Consider the following 5,611-nt stretch of genomic DNA (forward strand, 5'->3'; position numbering starts at 1 on the left):
GAGTGATAAGGGATGCAGATTCTTCACTCAAGAAATTTATTGCCAATTTTGAAGCATTTGATTGAAATTCTATGAGAAATGTGTTTATGGAAAACAGAAGAAGTCAAATTCCTTATAGTTGGGAAAGAAACGAAGAGTGAAAAATTTGAGCTTGTGCACATAGATGTATGAGGACCTACTCAGGTATCATCTCTCAGTGGCTCTCGTTTATTATGTTACTTTTATTGATGATGCAACCAGAAAAACCTGGATTTATTGTATTCGAAATAATCTGATGTATTTGATACTTTCAAGAAATGGAAAGCTTTTGGTTGAAAATGAGACAGAAAAAAGGTTAAAGTGTCTTAGATTAGATAATGGAGGTGAATATTGCAACAAAGAGTTTGATAGGCACTATTCAGAGAATGGAATTCGCAGAGAGAAGACAGTTCCAGGAACACCACAAGAAAATGGTGTGTCAAAAAGGATGAGCAGGAAAATCATGGAGCATGCAAGGTGCATGAGATTGCATGTAGGATTACCTTTACAATTTTGGGTAGATGTTGTAGATATTGTTGTTTATCTAATAAACAGAGGGTCTTCAAGTTCCTTGGATGGTGGTATTGCAGAGGAGGCATGGACATGTAAAAGGGTAAACTACTCATTTTTAAAGACTATTGGTTGTGAAGCTTTTGTCCACATTAATAAAGAAAATAGAACAAAGCTTGAGGAAAAATCAAAGAAATGTACCTTTCTTGGTTATGGTGTTAACTATTTTAATTATTGTTTTTATGATTATGAAAAACACAAAATCATTAGGATCAAAGATGTCATATTCAATGAAAAGGTTTTGTATAAGGATCAACTGCAGGAAAGAAATAGGAAAAGAAAATAGAGAATACATAGTGCTTGATGACATCAAAGAAAAAGTGATGGTGCCTAAAAATCATAATGATCAACAACTAGAACAACAACAAGAAGCACCTCAAACACCTAAAAGTGGTGTTAGAAGATCTACTAGGATAAGTAGATCCCCTGAACGATACTATCCTTCATTATGTTATGTATTTGATGATGATTCTAGTGAACTAGAATGTTATGAAGAAGTAGTGTAAGTAGAAACCAGGAAGAAGTGGGAGAAAGCCATGAAAGAAGAGATGGACTCCTTAGCACATAACTAGACATGGGACTTAGTCAAGTTGCATGTAGGTAAAACAACATTGCAAAATAAATGGTTTTACAGGTTGAAGGAAGAATATGGAGGTAGGAAAAGGTATAAAGCTAGACTTGCGGTGAAGGGGTTTGCACAGAAAAAAGGTATAGATTTTGATGAGATATTTCTCCTGTTGCTAAAATGACTTCAATGAGAACTATTTTAAGTCTAGTAGCAACTGAAGATTTGCATCATGAGAAGTTAGATGTAAAGACAGCCTTTGTCCATGGGGATTTGGAGGAAGAGATATATATGCAACAACCACAAGGATATGAGGTAAAAGGGAAGGAGAAACTAGTGTGCAGGTTGAAGAAGAGCTTGTATAGCTTAAAACAGACTCCAAGGCAGTGGTATCTAAAATTTGACAGGTTTATGTCTGAACAAGGTTATACTAGATGTCACTTTGATCATTGTGTTTATTTCAAAAAGCAAAATGATGGCAGTTATATTATATTATTATTTTATATAGATGACATGCTTGTTGCAGGTTCTAACATGCAGGAAATAAATGTGCTCAAAAGAAAACTAGTGAACTCATTTTCAATGAAGGATTTGGGTGCTACAAAACAAATCTTGGTATGAGAATAACTGGAGACAAGAAGAATCGAAAATTAGCATTGTCTCAGAGTGAGTACATAGAAAAGGTGTTGAAAAGATTTAATATGCAAAATGAAAAACCAGTTAGTATACCTTTGGCTAGCTATTTCAAACTAAGTAAGGAGGTGTGTCCCAAGACTCAGGAAGAAATGGTTTATATGTCTAAAGTTGCATATGCATCATAGTTGGAAGCTTAATGTATGCAATGGTCTACACAAGTCCTGATATTGCACATGCAGTGGGAGTTGTAAGCAGGTACATGAACAATCAAGGAAAAGAAAATTGGATGGCGTGAAGTGGATTCTCAGGTATTTGAGAGGTACCACAAATCAAGCATTATGCTTTGGTGGTTCAAAATTTCTCTACAAGGATATGTTGATGCAGATATGGCAATTTCTAGAGATAACAGGAGGAGCAGAACAGGGTATGTGTTTATTGTAAGCGGAACAACTGTCAGTTGGGTTTAAAAACTGCAAAGTGTTGTTGCACTCTCAACAATGGAAGCAGAGTATGTTGCTACTACAGAGGCTAGTAAAGAAATGATTTGGTTACAATGGTTTCTGGATGAATTGGGTAAGAATAAAGAGTTGGGCAGGTTATACAATGACAGCCAGAGTGCCATACATCTTGCAAATAACTCTGCATTTCATTTCAAGACTAAACATATACAGCTCAAGTACCATTTCATACGGTCAGCATTGGAAGATGGAAAGTTGAAGCTAGGAAAGATACACACTAGCTAGAATCCTACAGAGATGTTAACAAAAGTTGTAACTAGGGAGAAATGGAGTTTCTGCTCAGTTTCAATTGGTCTTCAAGTATGATGAAGAAGATGAAAAATAGGCAAGTCCAAAGTGGAGTCATTGTCCAGCAAATGAAGTAGCGGTGGAGTTGCTATGATCAGCCTCCAAGTGGGAAATTATTGGGCATGGAGCCTAATTATCTTCTTTATTCAGAGGTATCACTGCATTGGACCCCAGTTCATAATGTGGAAGCAATGCTGCCCATAATATTTGCGCTGCAAGGGGGGTCTACGGGGGTGGCTGCGATATTTGGGAGCCCCCCTGTGTCAGGGGATCAGGGAAGCTCCCCCAAAGTAAAAAAAATAGATGTAAAATTTCCTTGCAAAATGTTGTAATTTCGTAGTCAATCTAGGTCGTTCATTAGGTAGAGATCTAATGGTAGAAGTTATGTTTAACTTAGGGGTTTTGCCCTAGAAGGAAACCCCTCGCTATATATGAGGGAATTGTATTGCGTCTAGGTAGATTTGTATTCTGAATGAGAAAGAGAGGAGATTGAGCGAGAGAGAAGAGGGAATTAAATCAATCTGTTGTAGGTTGTATCTCTTCAGTTTGCCAAATAATACAAAAGGAAGGACTGGTTATTTATCTGTGGACGTTGTTAGGTTCCTATACCAATAGGAGTCATAATTTTTGAATTCTGAGATTTAACCTGTAATATGTACATACCTTTGCTTTTTGCAAATGTTTTCCATATTCAAAAAATTAAAAAAATTAAAGAGGGTATGTCCTAAAAGAAAAATAAAAGGACAAAAGAATAAGAAAAGGTCCAAAAAAGTGAAAAATATGAACCCCAAGAAAAGAAAAAATACCATGAAAGTGAGCAAGCCAAAATGCCATTACTATTTAATTTTGTGCATAATAAGTGATTGTATGTAGTTTGTAATCTTTGCCACAATCCATGATAGTAAAAATGTTTAAACTTGGCTATTTCATGTTTCAATTTCATGTTGATAGTTAGAGCATAAAATCTGACCAAACTGTTTAATCTTAGCAGATCATTACATAGGTAGAGTAAATAAAAGGAGCTCAACTGTTTAATCTGAGCCCTTGGATGTAATAAGGTTAGATTTAGTTAGTTTACTATTGTAAAGAGAAAGAAAAATGTTTGATAAGGGTTTGCTAGCTCAAATGCACCCTAATAAAGAGAAGTAAAAATTGTAGGATGACTAGGTGGGTAAGTAGAAGAAAGGTTGCAGAAGTATGATGATTGATTAATACAAAAGCATATTTGTTATTCTCATCATAAAAGTTCCAAATATGAATGGGCATTCAAGCATGAGGATGGATATCAAAGTCAATTAATTAACTTCCCTCATTCATTTCACCGTTTACTTAACTAGTTTCCCACAATAAAGTTCAAAGTACTTAAAAACCCTAAGTCAATGAGGCTCAAAGCATTTCTCTGACTTTTGGAGGGACCGGACCCTCGGCTCAATGACTTATATGCAATAAGTACTAAAACCCCTTATAAAAATTCATCTTCCCCTTCAATTCATTCATTTTCCCTAATAATACTCTTTTCCTAAGGTTAAATTACTTTTACCTAGGAAAAGTTTTTATTCCCCCACATAAATCATTTTCATATTAAAAACCCATGAAAGCACTATATCCTAAGTTTTTATGTTATTATCGAGAAAGCATTAAAACATGAAATATCATGTGCTTAGGGTATTGTGCCCCTTTCACTCATTTTATTAATTACTAATTTATTTATTAATTCCCAAACAAAAACCCTTTTTTCCTGTATATATTTAACTCCCACAATATTAACTAGCCTTATAATAGCCAAGAAGTTGGGAAGGAGACAGACCTAATCCTTCAAAGATTAAATCTAAAATAGAGCTTCATATGGAGATATGATCACTTGGATTTCATCTGCAACAAAAGATAGAAAAACAAGATGGCTCCCTATATTCATCACTACATCCCTGAAATAGAAAAATATGCCAACCAATTAGAATGGGTGGAAAACACTTTAAAGGACAGGGATAGTATTGAAGTTGTTGTGGAAAACGCATTACTTGATCTAGAGAAACTACTTGATAAGGGTTATTTCCTGCAGGTGCTAGAAGAATCACAGGTACAAGAAGAATCAGAATCCCCAGATCTATCAGAGGTACCAAAGAAATCAGATATACCAGAGCAATCAGAGAAACTAGACAGACCAGAGGCCACCATGAGTATCCCCCTAGTGTTACAGACTCCTCTAAATAAGGAGAAAAGCCTCAAGAGAAACAGGGAACGGGCTACTACTTTAGAAAAACCAACATCACAATCCTATGTAGAGACAAGCCAGGCTAAGAGGCAAAGTGTGAATCCTGTCTCCGAATAGGAATATACAGAGGAGACAGCTAAGGTTACCAGCATAGAAAGAGATGGAAGTAGGTAGGCCAGTCCATCTGGAGGCATCCTATAACCTTCCACATCACACACTCAGATATTGGAAAGACAACAAAGTGTTGAGGTATCCTCTTTCAAATGCCAACAGATAAAGTCCAAGACATCAAAGAGAGATACAAAGAAATAAAAGCTAGGAATGAAAGGCTAAAAGCCCATACCTATGCACAGTATTTGAAGATGACCCCTACCAATCAGACAAGGCTTATGTTAGCTTATGATGTTAAAGAGGGAAAAATGCCAATGACATTCATCAAGCCAAGCACTCAACAGCAAAGGTAGTAACAGACTTTAAAAGAGTGGATTTTGAAGTACTGGAAAGGGATATTCATCCCATTGACCAGATTAAGCTACATAAGAAAACAAGTGAAATGATTTATTCTACATTGACAGGGAAAGCCATAGCAGCCCACCAATTGCAGAACTCTTTAAACAATATGTTAGCTTAGTTTCAGTTGCAGAAGGCCTCCTCACAGGCCAAAGATACAAGAATCAAGTCCTTAGAGGACTTAATGATAGGATTGGGACATGATCCCAAGGATGTGAAAGCAACAGAGCAGCTAATTAAAAATAAGAATGATGACATTGTTGCACTGAAGAAGAAACTCAAAATTCCCCAGCT

Source organism: Pinus tabuliformis, chromosome 2_2, assembly GCF_031772625.1.
Source record: "Pinus tabuliformis cultivar Carrire ecotype Pingquan chromosome 2_2, CPIR1, whole genome shotgun sequence".
NCBI lineage: Eukaryota > Viridiplantae > Streptophyta > Pinopsida > Pinales > Pinaceae > Pinus > Pinus tabuliformis.